Source organism: Bufo gargarizans, chromosome 6 (genome assembly GCF_014858855.1).
Source record: "Bufo gargarizans isolate SCDJY-AF-19 chromosome 6, ASM1485885v1, whole genome shotgun sequence".
In the NCBI taxonomy this organism is placed as follows: domain Eukaryota; kingdom Metazoa; phylum Chordata; class Amphibia; order Anura; family Bufonidae; genus Bufo; species Bufo gargarizans.
The window spans coordinates 316555714-316573544 of record NC_058085.1 but is presented as its reverse complement, the minus strand read 5'-3'; the positions used below and the strand labels follow the sequence as shown (position 1 = coordinate 316573544).

The 17831-nt window shown below is 39.6% G+C and overlaps 1 protein-coding gene across 1 annotated transcript in view; it reads left to right on the top strand.

Moving 5' to 3' along the window:
* Positions 1-6787: 6787 nt before the first annotated feature.
* Positions 6788-17831, top strand: part of LOC122941631 (RUN and FYVE domain-containing protein 2-like) — a 56378-nt gene continuing 45334 nt past the window's right edge. The window contains exon 1 of the mRNA XM_044299023.1: positions 6788-6847. The gene's annotated coding sequence lies outside the window, so the exon portion shown is untranslated. The remainder of the gene's footprint in view (positions 6848-17831) is intronic.

The following is a 17831-nucleotide window of genomic DNA, read 5'->3' as shown; positions in this document are numbered from 1 at the left end:
TCGTCGAACGAGGTGCGCTGGAAGAGGGCGCATGCGCACTTCGATCGACGATGCCTCTGCCAGTGCGCCTGTGCGAGATTACACAGAGGCAAGTGAAGTGAATAAATTAGCTAGGAGGTGGCTCCACGGGCCGGCGCCTCCAGCAAGAGTGCCCTCTATGTGGTGGCGTACCTTGCTTATTGGGGGCGCCGACCCTGTCTGCCCTACACATAGCCAGCAATACTACAAGTGATCTAATTAAATGGTCAGATCATGCGGCAAGCTATCACCCATTCTCTGAATGAATTGCATGCTGCTTCAAACTCCAGTCTTTGCCATTGCAACTTATTTCTAATGACAAACCCCCTCATTTCCATCCGAAATAGAAAATGCTTTAAAATATTAATTTCATCTGACTGCAGGCTGAGTTACAAGTCCATTTCCCTGTAGAATGCCCATAAGGCATTCATAAGTGGCATTTTCATTAAAGGGGTTGTTACACGAAAAATATACTACAGCACTTGGATCTGAATACATTTGCAATTGCATGTGAATGAAAAATTTTGCATAGCCACTGAGTTATCCAAAAAATGTATCTGTATACAGGGGCGTTGCTAGGTCAAAACATTCGGGGCCTGGCCCCTGATGTTTTGTCCCATGCCCTGAATGTCCTGCCTGACAGATAGATCCAACTGTATTGCCATCCTCAGGACGGCAATACAATTGAATCTAATGCACTGCAAAAGCTGAAGGACCTGTGGTGACATCACAGGCCATGTGATCAGTTCCTAATGCAGTAGCTGAAAAGGACCTGCGATGATGTCACCATCATGTGACCGACCAGTGCAGGAGAGGACGGTTCAGCAGTGAAGAGAAGTCCTGGGAAGAAGCTGTGGTGAGGGCTGCTACATGAGGAGAGGTAAGTAAAGGGGTAGATTACTCAGTGTGAGAGGCAGAGCAATGTTGGGAGTTGTAGTTATTTAACTGGGACTGTATGTTAGGGCTGAAGTTATTTACGTGGGACAGTGGGATGGAGTGATTTTATTTACATGGGACTGAATATTGAGGGGTGATGTTATTTACATGGGACTGTATGTTGAAGGTGGCTGGGGAGGGGGTTATGTTATTTACGTGGGACTGTATTTTGGAGGGGGCTGTAGATAGAGAGGGATGTTATTTACATGGGACTGTATATTGGAGGGGGCTGGACAGATGATGTGATGGTATTTACATGGAGGAGGGAAATAATATTATTTACATGGGACTGTATGGTGGAGGGGCTAAGGGATTATAATTTCTGAGGACAGTAAACTGAGGAATATAACTACAGGGGGCACTGCAGGGGGCATTATAAATACGGGGGGTGCTTTAAGGTAAGCATTATCAGTAGGGGTCAATATAAATACTGGGGGCACTGTGTGAGCATTATAACACTAGGGGGCAATATAAATACTGGGGGCACTGTATGAGCATTATAACAGTAGGGGGTATTATAAATACTGGGGGCACTGTGTGAGCATTATAACAGTAGGGGGTATTATAAATACTGAACGGCACTGTGAGGACATTTTAAATCCAGGGGACATTAAGCGCTCTTATTACTACTGGGGGCTCTATAGGAGGGACTTATAGATCCACATTACAGTATTTCTATTAAGAGCATTTCTATTAAGAGGATCCATGTGAGGTACAGGGCTGGTTCTAGCTTTGTTAGAAAGAAGTTATCATGTACTATATGATGTCTGATTTTCATGTTTTACATTATTCAAGGTAATAACCCCTTTAAGAAAAGTAAGAAAAGTCGCCAGGCACTCTTTATCTGGTTTTTAAGAATATTTATTGGTTGACGTTTTACAGGATTTTATGTTAAAAATGTTGGTTTTTATTTTAGTTCATTAAAAATTATTATTTAAAATTGAAATGGTTTGTCGGTTGTGGGGGTGGGGTGGTCACCTTGGTTGTGAAGGATTAATGGTTATAAGTATAATCTAAAAATGGGAAAATAATCGAAAAAATATAATAAAAATATATATATATATAATAATCGAAAAATATTCGGAAGTGATCAGTGAAGAAGTGATCGATATAAAAATGTTACAAAAATAGCATGTGAATATAGAGGGATCCAATAGTGTCCAGGATATGTCCTAGGTATGTCCAAAGGTTGAAGGTAAAATACTTAAAAAATAATAAGAGATAAAAAATAGATATATAGGTATAAATAGAGTAACTGAAAAAATATATATAGAGTAACTGAAAAAAATTGTCTCTGTAGGTATAATTCACATGCGATAGTCCAGGTAAATCTTCTGTTCAAACCAATAGTTGATAATATAATGTTCGCTTATGGTTTATTGCTGGTGGCGTCCCACACAGCAATTAGTTGTACTCAACCGTCGGTCTGAGTTAGGTACCTGTTTAATAGCGTTGTAGCTGGTGCACACTGTGTATCGCACGTTGTATCTCGCTGGATCAGTGTGTAGGTAAGTGGTAATTGATGCGCTTTTTCTGATGGCTTGTCCATGCACGCTGTATGTTGCGCGCCTTTTCCAGCTAGGTCGGCGTCTCACGTGATGTGCCGCGTGGTTGTTGGCCGTACACTGGATGACTTTTTCTTTGTATTATCTCTTATGAGATTCGCAAGAGATTTCTCATATCTTAGTGATCCTCTAAAGTTCTTCTTAGCAAAGGCGTGGGTTTTGGTGGGTAGTCGCAAGGTAATGCCAAGTTGCCATACGCGTTTCGAGGTGTTCCTACCTCTTCATCAGTGGCCATATTGGTTTTATTAGACTTCCCACTTTTTATACCCACCTCTTTATTGTCCCACCAAAGACCCGGCCTGGATATTGCTAATTGGAATTGGGTTAGAAGTTTAATATATGTCAATTGTCTCCTCATGGGAGGAGAGGTTTAATTTATTTGTGGTTTTTCTCTTGCATTTGATTGTGGATCTGTATCGATCTTATTTAGAGATATTTCTTTCTCTATATTATTTTTTGAGATATAATGTTTGTTTGTTTTTTCCGGGTTTTATTGCCTGAGATAGGGTGTTTGTATGTTTGTGGATTAAATGATGTGAAAAACGCAGGTGCGAGTTCGATGCGTTTTTTTTTTAAATACATGCGTTTTTTGTCTAATTGTGTTGTTTTGGCTACTTCCAATGTTTTTATTTTCAAGATATCGATGCTTTTTGTGGATAATAAGATTATTCTCCATCTAGAGTATCTAGATCTTGTGTTTCATGTCTTTGTTTGATCTTACTTTGTATTGTTTATGTCTATCTTGTTAGATTGGGTCTGGATATCTTTTCTCTCTTTTTATAACTCTCTTCTTCTTTTCTTTCCTTTGGTCTCAATGTTAGACACTTTTGTTGGGTCTGTTTCATATTTCATTGATGTAATGTGATGTTTTTCATTCTTAGAGGTAATTGTGTTTGTTTAACATATAAAACGCATGTGCGGTTTCGTTGCGTTTTTTTAGGGGTATGTGCGTTTTTGGGTTTTTTGGGTATTAATGTTATTTTTAGTTCATACTGGTTTTCTAAGATATGAAGGAATGAGAGTTTTCTATAATTAATAGAGTTTTCGGTGGTTAGTAAAGTCTTGATTATTTTCCTGATTAGTGAAGGTCCAGTGAAATGTGTTTGAACTTGGAAATTGGGTCTACTTGTGGTTGTTTGTGGTTTTGTCCCATGAGATCATCGGGGGATATATGTGTATTGGTGATCTAGGATGAAATACCCATATTAAGGAACGGACGAGGTGCTGGTACACAGCCGGACACTCGTCTGTCCGTCAAGGATGGGTGGTTCTCCAGATGTGATGCTAAAATTTATAGAAACCCATAGAGTTCCAATTCTGCATTTAGCCCGTCGGGTATTATAGTTTCAAAGTCATAGATTCTTCGAGATTCTTGTCTTGACATTTTAGATATGTGGTCGCCCCCTCTCCAACTAATTTCAACCTTTTCAAAGGCAGCAAATCTCATTTGACTTGCGTCTTTGTTGTGATGAATCTTGTAATGGTCTGATAATGTGTGTTTTTCATAACCATTTTTGATATTGTTTCTATGTTCTGATATCCTTTTTTTCAATGGTCTTTTGGTTCTTCCTATGTACTGTTTGTTACAGGGACATTCGATTGTCCAGTTGGGATATTAAGTAACCATCTCGGTAGGTGGCAACTTGAATATAATATGTAATTGTTTTTGGATACTTCTTTTTGATATGTAGAACATTCTAAGTGATTGGATTAGATTTTTATTGTTAGGTCTAAAAAGGTAATTTCTTTTTTACTGGTATTGGAAGTGAATTTTAGGTTATTGTCATTTTGATTTATCTGTTCCAAAAATAATTCTAGGTCCTTATCCGTTTTGTTCCATATAAATATAATATCATCTATGTATCGCCGCCAGAGTACTAGGTCCTCCCCCAGTCTAGGCATGATGTGTTGGTATTCCCACTGGGCCATAAACAGATTGGCATAACTGGGGGCGAACCTAGTACCCATGGCGGTGCCTCTTGTTTGGAGGTAATAGTCTGACTCGTATGCAAAATAATTGTGGGATAATATGTATCTGACTCCTTCCACTATATATTCGATTTGGGTTTCTTTTATTTGTCCATTGAGTACTAGTTGTTTCTTTAGGGCGTCAATTCCTTGGTCATGGTCTATTATTGTGTATAATGAGTTTACATCAAGGGTTCCAATGGTCCAATGGGGTTCAAATTTCAAGTTTTCTATTAATTGGATGATTTGGGTGGTATCTTTAATGTATGATGGGGTCTGTTTAACTATATGCCTGAGACTATAGGTCTTCCTGGTGGATTGGTTGGATTTTTGTGTATTTTTGGAATGCAGTAGAATATGGGTAATCTTTGCTGAGTGGTGGTTATGTACATGTATTCTTGTTCATGTAGGAGGCCTTTATCTAATCCCTTTTTGGCATATTCTTTTAATGTGAGTTTGAATTCATTGATTGGGTCTTTAGTTAATTTTTCATATGTAGTTTCGTCTGAGAGTTGTTTTTTACATTCGTTATCATATTTTTCTAGGTCTTGAATGACTGTAGCTCCTCCTTTGTCTGCAGGTCTAATGATAATGTTAAAAATTAAAGAATGGGCTGGGCACTCTCTATATCTGGAATCAATGGTACTTTATTTAATACTTAAAATATTAATATTAATCACAATGTTAAAAGTTCAATTAAATTATTATATACACGAATAATACAAAATAATACAAATGGTCTGGCCAGACTAAAAAAGTACCTATGAACAAATATGACCACTCAGTTCCTAAACACAATGGTTATCCTGTAAACTAATCCTCGAATTGTATGTGAATCTCCACTTGAAGGTCGGATTTTCACATAAAATTCGGATATATTCGCATGAAAAAATTTGCATGAAAAAATTTGCATGAAAAATTCAATAAAAAATTTGCATGGAATTCAAATATGTAATCACAAGAATTCGGATATATAGTCACAATGATCTCGAATATTCGATCCAAAGAATCTAATCCAATGTCCAACACCTTTTCAATATATGTTAGTCCAATTTTCGCTGTAGATTTAATTAGTCTCTTTAGTCACTGATACATCTGTCGGTTATATATTGATTATATTTTTCATCGCTAATGGCCTTTTAAATGGCCTTAAATGCCAATGGCCTTTTAAATGACCTTTTAGGTCCCAGCTACAGCGTTTTTATTCAAATGCCTTTTAACATTGAGGTCTGCAAAAGATTTTTCGCGAGTTTTTTTCGCGAGTTTTTTTCGCGAGTTTTTTTCGCGAGATTTTTTAGAATATATATTTTTATAAGATAAGGTTTTTGAGAATACAGATCTCTCCATATCGTTATATCTGACATGAGGGCTTTTTTACATATTTTTATATATATAAATAATTTTATATATATAAATAATTTTTTAGTGTAATTTTAATTATTTATATAAGTTTTATATATTTTTGTATAGGATTATTATATATATTATGAAGTATTTATGTACAACATAACTCAAGCAATGGTTTATTAATGAAAACGCAGCAAAAACGCAATAATACCGCATATGCGTTTTTTTATGATCATCTGCGTTTTTTGTTGCATTAGCATTTATGGATCTGTATAAGTCTATATAATGAAGATCAATAAGAAGATATTATGCATGTGATGTCTATATCTTTATATACTTATGTATATGTGTATTTATAGTACACACACATTAATATGACAAAAAATATGATTTTTAAAGAAAACGCAGCAAAAACGCATCATTACCGCACATGCGGTTTTTTTACTTTCGGTGCGTTTTATGGTGCTACATGATGTAGACTCTGCATTTAAGCCTATAGAGTGATAAATATTGTGAAATATGATATCCTTATTGGAGAAAATAACATTACTTTATCCAGAGAGATTTTACAATTGAAATCCAGTACGGAGTTTGAGGAAAACCAGATCCATTCTCTGTTTTGCAACTCAGTATAAAAGGAGAGACATTATGGAGGGGAGGTCAACCACTGAGGAAGGGGCCACTAAGAGCCCCGAAACGCGTCTGGTACTGGACCCCCCCGATTCAACATAAGGAACATCAACCTTTCAATCTTTGCAGCTTTGAACCTATTTGGAGGAAATCTATTAAGACTGCACAGCTGTGGACTAGAAGGAAATCACTGGCGCCAGTAAGTTAAAACCCATATGGTCAGAACAAAGGACAATCTGTCGAAAATCTTTGGACACATCGCGTTATTGTGCTTGCTCTAATATAAGTTGATACTCACACGTACAAGCATTAGCGGAGGACATCTTTCTGATTGCCACGCGGGACGCCGCGGACTGTTGATCGGAGCCGCCTACGTGCACCTGGTATGTGAGTAGACAAAATAAGCACTTAGCGATGAAAAATATAATCAATATATAACTGACAGATGTATCAGTGACTAAAGAGACTTAATTAAATCTACAGCGAAAATTGGACTAACATATATTGAAAAGGTGTTGGACATTGGATTAGATTCTTTGGATCGAATATTCGAGATCATTGTGACTATATATCCGAATTCTTGTGATTACATATTTGAATTCCATGCAAATTTTTTATTGAATTTTTCCTGCAAATTTTTTCATGCAAATTTTTTCATGCGAATATATCCGAATTTTATGTGAAAATCCGACCTTCAAGTGGAGATTCACATACAATTCGAGGATTAGTTTACAGGATAACCATTGTGTTTAGGAACTGAGTGGTCATATTTGTTCATAGGTACTTTTTTAGTCTGGCCAGACCATTTGTATTATTTTGTATTATTCATGTATATTATAATTTAATTGAACTTTTAACATTGTGATTAATATTAATATTTTAAGTATTAAATATAGTACCATTGATTCCAGATATAGAGAGTGCCCAGCCCATTCTTTAATTTTTAACATTATCATTAGACCTGCAGACAAAGGAGGAGCTACAGTCATTCAAGACCTAGAAAAATATGATAACGAATGTAAAAAACAACTCTCAGACGAAACTACATATGAAAAATTAACTAAAGACCCAATCAATGAATTCAAAATCACATTAAAAGGAATATGCCAAAAAGGGATTAGATAAAGGCCTCCTACATGAACAAGAATACACGTACATAACCACCACTCAGCAAAGATTACCCATATTCTACTGCATTCCAAAAATACACAAAAATCCAACCAATCCACCAGGAAGACCTATAGTCTCAGGCATAGGATCCCTCACATCCAACTTATCTCAAAACATTGACCAACTACTACAACCAATAGTCAAACAGACCCCATCATACATTAAAGATACCACCCAAATCATCCAATTAATAGAAAACTTGAAATTTGAACCCCATTGGACCATTGGAACCCTTGATGTAAACTCATTATACACAATAATAGACCATGACCAAGGAATTGACGCCCTAAAGAAACAACTAGTACTCAATGGACAAATAAAAGAAACCCAAATCGAATATATAGTGGAAGGAGTCAGATACATATTATCCCACAATTATTTTGCATACGAATCAGACTATTACCTCCAAACAAGAGGCACCGCCATGGGTACTAGGTTCGCCCCCAGTTATGCCAATCTGTTTATGGCCCAGTGGGAATACCAACACATCATGCCCAGACTGGGGGAGGACCTAGTACTCTGGCGGCGATACATAGATGATATTATATTCATATGGAACAAAACGGATAAGGACCTAGAATTATTTTTGGAACAGATAAATCAAAATGACAATAATCTAAAATTCACTTCCAATACCAGTAAAAAAGAAATTACCTTTTTAGACCTAACAATAAAAATCTAATCCAATCACTTAGAATGTTCTACATATCAAAAAGAAGTATCCAAAAACAATTACATATTATATTCAAGTTGCCACCTACCGAGATGGTTACTTAATATCCCAACTGGACAATTTAGACGTATAAAAAGAAATTGCACAACAAACACGACATTTGAAGAAGAGGCCCAGAAAATGAAAGATCAATTCCTAATTAAGAAATATCCACCACATCTTTTGGACACATCATTATCCAAAGTAAGAAATATGGAGAGAAAAGATTTCTTCAAACCACCCATCAGAGAAATAGATAAAAATAAAGAATCCAATGACCTAATAAGAATAATACTCCCATATAACACTCACCAAAAAAAAAGTTGAAACTATCATCAAAAAACACTGGCATTACATCCTTAAAGACAAGATAATTGGCCCTCTCTTAACCAACACCCCTCAGATCGCCTACACCAAAGCCCCCAACTTAGCATTAAAGGTGGCACCAACCGTAAAAAATCATAAAAAAACACAGAATAAAGATACTCCACACAATTGGTTTAATCTAAAAGGCTTCTACAGATGCGGACGATGCAACAATTGCAAAAACACCAAATTCCCTAAGAAGACTGTAGAAATTACTTCAAAAATAAACAAATTTTCCTATCAAATAAATGAATTCCTATCCTGCGACACACCCAATGTAATCTACATAATCGAATGTCCCTGTAACAAACAGTACATAGGAAGAACCAAAAGACCATTGAAAAAAAGGATATCAGAACATAGAAACAATATCAAAAACGGTTATGAAAAACACACATTATCAGACCATTACAAGATTCATCACAACAAAGACGCAAGTCAAATGAGATTTGCTGCCTTTGAAAAGGTTGAAATTAGTTGGAGAGGGGGCGACCACATATCTAAAATGTCAAGACAAGAATCTCGAAGAATCTATGACTTTGAAACTATAATACCCGACGGGCTAAATGCAGAATTGGAACTCTTTGGGTTTCTATAAATTTTAGCATCACATCTGGAGAACCACCCATCCTTGACGGACAGACGAGTGTCCGGCTGTGTACCAGCACCTCGTCCGTTCCTTAATATGGGTATTTCATCCTAGATCACCAATACACATATATCCCCCGATGATCTCATGGGACAAAACCACAAACAACCACAAGTAGACCCTAATTTCCAAGTTCAAACACATTTCACTGGACCTTCACTAATCAGGAAAATAATCAAGACCTTACTAACCACCGAAAACTCTATTAATTATAGAAAACTCTCATTCCTTCATATCTTAGAAAACCAGTATGAACTAAAAATAACATTAATACCCAAAAAAAACAAAAAACGCACATACCCCTAAAAAAACGCACCGAAACCGCACATGCGTTTTATATGTTAAACAAACACAATTACCTCTAAGAATGAAAAACATTACATTACATCAATGAAATATGAAACAGACCCAACAAAAGTGTCTAACATTGAGACCAAAGGAAAGAAAAGAAGAAGAGAGTTATAAAAAGAGAGAAAAGATATCCAGACCCAATCTAACAAGATAGACATAAACAAGTAAGATCAAACAAAGACATGAAACACAAGATCTAGAGACTCTAGATGGAAAATAATCTTATTATCCACAATAAGCATCAATATCTTGAAAATAAAAACATTGGAAGTATAATAAGTAGTCAAAACAACACAATTAGACAAAAAACGCATGTATTTAAAAAAAAACGCATCGAAACCGCACCTGCGTTTTTCACATCATTTAATCCACAAACATACAAACACCCTATCTCAGGCAATAAAACCCGAAAAAAAACAAACATTATATCTCAAAAGATAATATAGAGAAAGAAATATCTCTAAATAAGATCGATACAGATCCACAATCAAATGCAAGAGAAAAACCACAAATAAATTAAACCTCTCCTCCCAAAACATGACAATTGACATATATTAAACTTCTAACCCAATTCCAATTAGCAATATCCAGGCCGGGTCTTTGGTGGGACAATAAAGAGGTGGGTATAAAAAGTGGGCAGTCTAATGAAACCAATATGGCCACTGATGAAGAGGTAGGAACACCTCGAAACGCGTATGGCAACTTGGCATTACCTTGCGACTACCCACCAAAACCCACGCCTTTGCTAAGAAGAACTTTAGAGGATCACTAAGATATGAGAAATCTCTTGCGAATCTCATAAGAGATAATACAAAGAAAAGTCATCCAGTGAACGGCCAACAACCACGCCGCACATCACGTGAGACGCCGACCTAGCTGGAAAAGGCGCGCAACATTCAGCGTGTATGGACAAGCCATCAGAAAAAGCGCATCAATTACCACTTACCTAGACGCCGATCCAGCGAGATACAACGTGCGATACACAGCGTGCACCAGCTACAACGCTATTAAACAGGTACCTAACTCAGACCGACGGGTGAGTACAACTAATTGCTGTGGGGACGCCACCAGCAATAAACCATAAGCGAACATTATATTATCAACTATTGGTTTGAACAGAAGATTTACCTGGACTATCGCATGTTAATTATACCTACAGAGACTATTTTTTTCAGTTACTCTATATTTTTTCAGTTACTCTATTTATATATATATATCTATTTTTTATCTCTTATTATTTTTTAAGTATTTTACCTTCAACCTTTGGACACACCTAGGAAATCCCCTGGACACTATTGGATCCCTCTACATTCACATGCTATTTTTGTAACGTTTTTTGTATATCGATCACTTCTTCACTGATCACTTCCGAATATTTTTCGATTATTATATATATATATATTTTTATTATATTTTTTCGATTATTTTCCCATTTTTAGATTATACTTATAACCATTAATCCTTCACAACCAAGGTGACCACCCCACCCCCACCCCCACAACCGACAAACCATTTCAATTTTAAATAATAATTTTTAATGAACTAAAATAAAAACCAACATTTTTAACATAAAATCCTGTAAAACGTCAACCAATAAATATTCTTAAAAACCAGATAAAGAGTGCCTGTCGACTTTTCTTACTTTTCTTCATACATACTTACCAGTGGGTAGGTGAACCACTTCCGACAAGAGCACCACTCCAGGGAATAGTCTGGGAGAGCCACTATTACTCTTTCAATAACCCCTTTAAGATAGGCCATAAAGCCAAAAAAGAAAAAAAAAAAGATGTGTGGATATGTTGTCTAACATCCAGACACTTGAAGCACAGAACAAAATACAATGAAAACTCTTTGAGCCGACTACCCAACTGTGCACAGAAAAATGTTTTTTACATAGGTGGTCCACTCAAAGAAAAAAGTATACAGAATGCAAAAATGTCTGATGGCGTCAGCAAATATTTACAGCCCTCAAAAATGACAAATAATATTTGAAGAGACAAAATGAATGCCTGGCATCAGCATATCACAAACAACCAGTCCCATACTATGACTGATAAAACAGGCTTGGTACTGTACACAAGTCACCACACACATAACCATAGGTGACCGCCCTCTCTTTCTCCTTTCCCATTGTGACCCTTTGCTGTTTAAGATAGGCCCCTCCTTCTTGGTCCACAACATGGTAGTATCCCTACTTACTGATCCAGAGCAGGGCACCTGTCTAAATCTTCGTCACCAACATGGCATCATTTTTATTTGTAGTGCACAGTATGGTAACCTAATACTCGGTCGTCCCTAGCATGGTTTTGTTCTTGGTTTACCTCTTATTCCTAGTCCCCACCATAGATCCCCTCTCACTACTGGTCCCCAGCTTGGCTCCCCTCTTATTCCTGGTGCCCAGCATGGTGCCTTATAATCACATCAGTGGTCCACTGCACGACGACTCCTCTTATTCAACTGGCGCCCAACAGACAAACTATTACAAAGATCACAAGGTTTCCATCATGTTGTCAGAAGCCTCCAAAGCAAAAGTGGCCTAAAAGAGAAACCTTTAGATGGCTGATCAGCAGAATTTGTTTATATTGTTTTTTATATCCTTAGAACTATAGTCAGATGGCTCTCCACTTCATGTCACTATAGAAACAAGCTTGTTTTCCCATCTTCAGACCTGCACATTTTCTTCTTAATGGGCATCTCAAAACATATTTCAAATATTTGCTCATCAACACCTTATGACGGAATTCTAATTTTATGGTAGCTGAAATATAAAAGACTTTCCTGTTTGTGCAGCAACCTTAGCAGATTTCCTCTTTCTAATTAGGGTTTAATAGAAAGAAAATCACAACACACTCTGTCTACTGATATACAAAAATAATCAAAATCCTATTCTCCTGGATATTGACTCTTCACTGCCTTCCCTGACCTCAAACTGTTTTCTGTTTTACACATACTCTGCCTGCCCTGACTTCACCCTTTCCATGACAACCGTTTTCGCTGATCATTTGGTGCTCTGCACTGGTGCACTGTCAATCATACAGAGGCTACTCCAAGAGGTAGCGTATCGGCCTGGTGGTTCCCCTGCAGCAAAGTTCAGATCCCTGTACAGGGGATCTGGTTGACGCAGTGGTTCGACACCCAGTGCCATAACACACTTCTCAAAATAAAATCACATGCAGCTTCTTCCAGGTCCATGATCTCAAGCTGATGAGAAATTGAGGGAAGCACCAACACAATGACTCAAAACACAAAAGTTAATCAAGACTTCCGGTTCCGGCGCTCGTATGTGAGGAAGCAGGAGACGAGAGCTCCACTCCAGAGGGCCGACCACATCGCCGTAATAGTTGCTAGAGGGGCGCAAACCCCGCTCACCTTTCACACATCTCCTCCGGAGTGGATGGAGAAGTTTTTGACCAGGAGTGGCACAAGTGCTGGGACCCCGGCGCATCGCAGGCAAGCAAGGCGCGACATCGGGGAAGACAAGATGGCGGGTGCGGCGGATCGCATCATGCGCTCTGCTAGATCTTCATCCCAACCTCCCCCCGTATTCTCGACTACTACTGAACCAGTAGTGAACACGGACATCGCCGACCATGAGCCTGAGGTACTACAAGGGCTGAGGGTTGGTTGCAAGGCCTTGGCTGTGGAGGTAGCGAAGCTCCTTGCCCCGGATATTAAATCTGCGCTGGAGGCCACTGTGGAAACCACGTTGGCGCAACTACAGGCGGATGTTTCCCACCTCTCGTCACGAATTTCGGAGCTGGAGCAAAAGATCAGCTCGCTTGAAAGTGACCTGGGCCATTCCCAGAAACAGTTGAGGACAGTGCTTCAATCTACTGTGGGGCTCCGAGACAAAATTGAGGACCTTAAAAACAGATCCCGGCGCAGCAACATACGCATAGTTGGCCTACGAAGAGTCAATTCCCTCCAATCAACTTGCGTCGATATGTGCCGTGGATATACCGAAAGCGCTGGGTATACGTAGCCCATGCACAGTGGAAAGGGTGCATCGTGTGGGGCCCCCGCGGATTGACCAAAATGGCGCACAGACAACGGATGAAGCCGTGAGACCTCGCCCCACGATAGCCAAGTATCTGAATTATGCTGAAAAGGCTGATATTTTGGGACATTTTAAGAAAAGGGGCAAACCAGTGGAAGTCAGGGGCTACAAGGTCCTTCTGTTTGGGGACTATAGTGCCGAGGTGTCGAAAAGGAGGAGGGCATTTTCAGATATATGCTCAGCCCTAGTGAGGAAGAAACAAAAATTCGCACTAATGTACCCGGCGATTCTGAAAGTCTTCAAAGAGGACGGCTCGTTCGAGGTTTTTGAAACACCGGAGGATGCCGTGAATGCCATGGATATGACAGCACGAGACGGGGTTGATGAACGATTGTCTGGTTTACTTCCTACAAGCAGGAGGCCGCCGTCAACACAGCGTGATGTACCATCTTCCCAAAGGCCCCGTTCGCCACGCCGACGAAGGAATCAAGCTCTCGATGATCGTCGCTACGAGAGAGACTGACATGTGGGACATTTGCTCTGACCGCATGCAAGTATAAAAAGGGTTATTTTTGCAAGTTCTCTCTTCTGCTATACCTAATGTTTATCCATGTTGCCGTTGCTTTCCATGGCTTTCATGGGCCGGTCACCAGGGGAGTGCCCTGCTGACTGCGACCCGATGACTGACTTGGAATCTTATTGATATTATTCATCTATGTATTCATTCGGGAATGATAGGGTTACGAGGGGGGTCCCCTCTGTATACTTGGCATAGGTCTCTCCTGGAAAGCGGGTGAATGTTATTTCTCTGCTGCAAAGTTTGGGCAGGGGAGGATAAGAGATAGCGGAATCTCTTTGCTTACGAGAAAAAAGTGAAGTCAGGAATTTATAAGTTCGTAGTTACTCCAGGTGGTTAGGGGGTCTTTCTCCTTGTTGGCACGGGCCACTGAGGAAGGGGTGTAAGACCCTGAAACGCGTCTGGCATATCAGAGTGAGCGTGGATTCCAAGCAATGAATAAAGAAGTTGGACATTAGCAAAATTCAAAACTCCAGCGATTTACCTCCACAATCAAAGTTACAGCCGCATAGGAGTGACGTCATACAAGCGCCTACCCGGAACCCCTGAGACCAGGTCACGTGGGACGCCACAGCCGGCCGTGTACGGCCACCTGGGAAACTAGCGCTGCAGTTCCGCAGCAAGGAGGGGTGAGACTGGGAAGCTATAGCGGCAAGAAACTGTAAGTAACCCGGAGGTTTTATACGCATCTCTGTACAATTCTAATACCAGACATTGGCACCTGATTTGCGCCCCATCTGAGTCGCTAAATTACCACCCCAGGTGGTTGCAGTGCCGTACGTACCCAAAGGTATGGGACATTGAAAATTATAGATCTAGACGTCTATACCATATTTCCAATTGGAATATTGTCTGCATTCAGAGCCGCAACATCGCACCCACAGCACTGTGCAGGCTGTTTAATATCACCCCAAGGGGTTGCAGTGCCGCACTAATCTAAAAGTACGGGACATTGATAATCACAGATTTAGACGTCTACATCATACTTCCAATTGGAATATTGTCTGCATTTAGGGCCTCAACATCGCGCCTACAGCATTGTGTAGGCTGTCTATTACTATACCACAAGTTGGACACTGCCTATATGAACTGTGTGCTGTGAACTCATATTTACGGCAGTGAATTGGCTGCTACATATCTGCAACCACAAGTGGGATACTGTTTGTATTTTTTGCATATTACTGCATATCACATATTCAGATAATTTGATGTATGTATTATGTGTATTTTAGGGGTTTGTTTTTAGAATATTAAATTAATTTTGAATCATCCATTCAGTGTTTTCCTCTTGAGTGTGCCCCGTCGTCCATATATACGTTATAGGAAACGTACTAGGACTGATAGGCCGGTTAGGTCAGAGGCATCACCCGTGCTCTCTACTATGTTAGAAACCACTAAGTTGACAGATATCTGGCGTCACTATAATCCCATGGAACGGGAATATACACACTTCCCTCAATCGCAATGTGCTTGGTCCCGGATAGACAACTTTCTGGGATCCACTGTGTTAACCACCAAGGTGCAAGGGGTGGAGATAGGGGAAATGGTGATCTCTGATCATTCACCGGTAATATTGCGATTGAGAGAAGACAGTCCGAAGGGCCAGGATTACATATGGCGCTTGTCAGGGTATTTGGCCACAGATGAGACCTTCCAATCCAAATTACTGGGATGGTGGTGGGAATATACAGATACCAATGGACAACATCAGGATAATCCATCCCTGTTTTGGGATACAGCTAAGGCTGTGCTACGAGAAAATATTATTTCCTATACCGCGGCTTCCAAATTCCTAGAGGCTACGGACAACTTGAGGACACTTTACACTGCACTTCAACAGAACCCCACAGAGGCCCAGAAAACAAAATGGGTTACAGCTAAGCATAATTATGACCATTATGCAGAGAAATTGGAGAGGATCCATGCTGATCACTCCTCGGCCTATTTCTTTAAATTTGGAAATAAGTTGGGTAGATTATTGGCCAAACTTGCACAAGGGAGGAGGTCCCAAGTACCACCCCCCAGACTTAAGGCAGCGAATGGGGAACTGAGCAGCGACCCGAAAGTCACACTGGGGATCTTTACAGATTACTATGAGTGGTTATATGCCCAGGACGCCTGCGACATCCGTGAGGGGACCGCTTTCTTGGACTCGATCTCTCTGCCGTCCATTGAGGAGCCTGACCTGCTGGCGTTAAATGCTCCCATTACGGAGCAGGAAATCTTGTCGGTCATAAAATCTTTACATAATGGGAAGGCCCCGGGACCTGATGGATTCCCGGCGGAATTTTATAAATCACTGGGATCAGCAGTGGTGTCTAGTCTACTACTGCTGTTTAATTCTTTCATCCAAACCCAGACTGTGATGCCTTCAGGCAACTTAGCGCATATTAAATTGCTTCCTAAACAGGATAAAGACCTCACGCTTCCGGGATCCTATAGGCCAATTTCCTTGATAAACCAAGACCTAAAGATCCTTGCGAAGATAATGGCGAAATAGGTTGGCAAATATCTTGCCCAAATTGATAGGCCCACATTAAGTGGGATTTGTGAAAGGCCGTTCAGCAACAATCAATATTCGCACAGTCTTGGCGGTCCAGGACTGGCTCCTCAGAAGACGGCAGACGGACGAGGCGGGGGGGGGGAGCCCTTTTGGCCTTAGATGCCGAAAAGGCTTTCGACAATATTAAAAAAATAAAAAAATGGGATCCAGGCATTAACTTGTATTTACAATATTGTCTTATGACTTGCTTCTCTAACTTGTAGGAGCCATGTATCTTTAACTGACAACCAGTGTATGTATGTATCTCTTTTTGATGCCGGATCTTAATAAAATATTTAATAAAAAAAAAATAAAAAAGTTAATCAACTAAAAATTGGGGGGCACATTTATTAAGACCGGAGTTTTAGACGCCAGTCTTAATAAAGCTCTAAACTGGCGGTTGATCCACCAAAGTTATGAAGAGAAGCCGGCCTCTCCATAACTTCAGCGCATCCAGCGACACTTCTAAATGTAAGACAGCTTCCAAGCTGTCTTACATTTAGACTATTTTCTATGCCAAAAAAAGGTGTAGAAAATAATGAATGACCAGCCGTCCCCTTCCCCGCCCACAATTTTAGACCTGGCTTGAGCGGGGTGAAGTCGCGTTGCGCCGCTATCTGCGGCTGAAAAATGCCTAATTTAGGCATATTTTAGCCTAGTAAATGACCCCCTTTGTGAATTGGAATGACCAAGTCAGGTTCCTGACTTTGACTCTATGAAGGTGGGACAAGACCTGAAGATGGTTGTGCACACAATTCATCCTATAAATATAGAAGAAATTAAAAACATTTTTCAGTGAGGAATGGTCCAAAATGTCCCCTAAACATTGTGCAGTTCTTATTTGCAGCTACAGGAAACATTTGTTGAAAGATGTACAGAATACTAAAGTCAGGGGTTCACTAAGTTATTGTCCATGCATTGTGGATATTTACTGAATGCTCTCAATAAAAGACATGAATGATACAACAGTCTGAGCATTATTAGTTTTTGCTTGCCTACAATT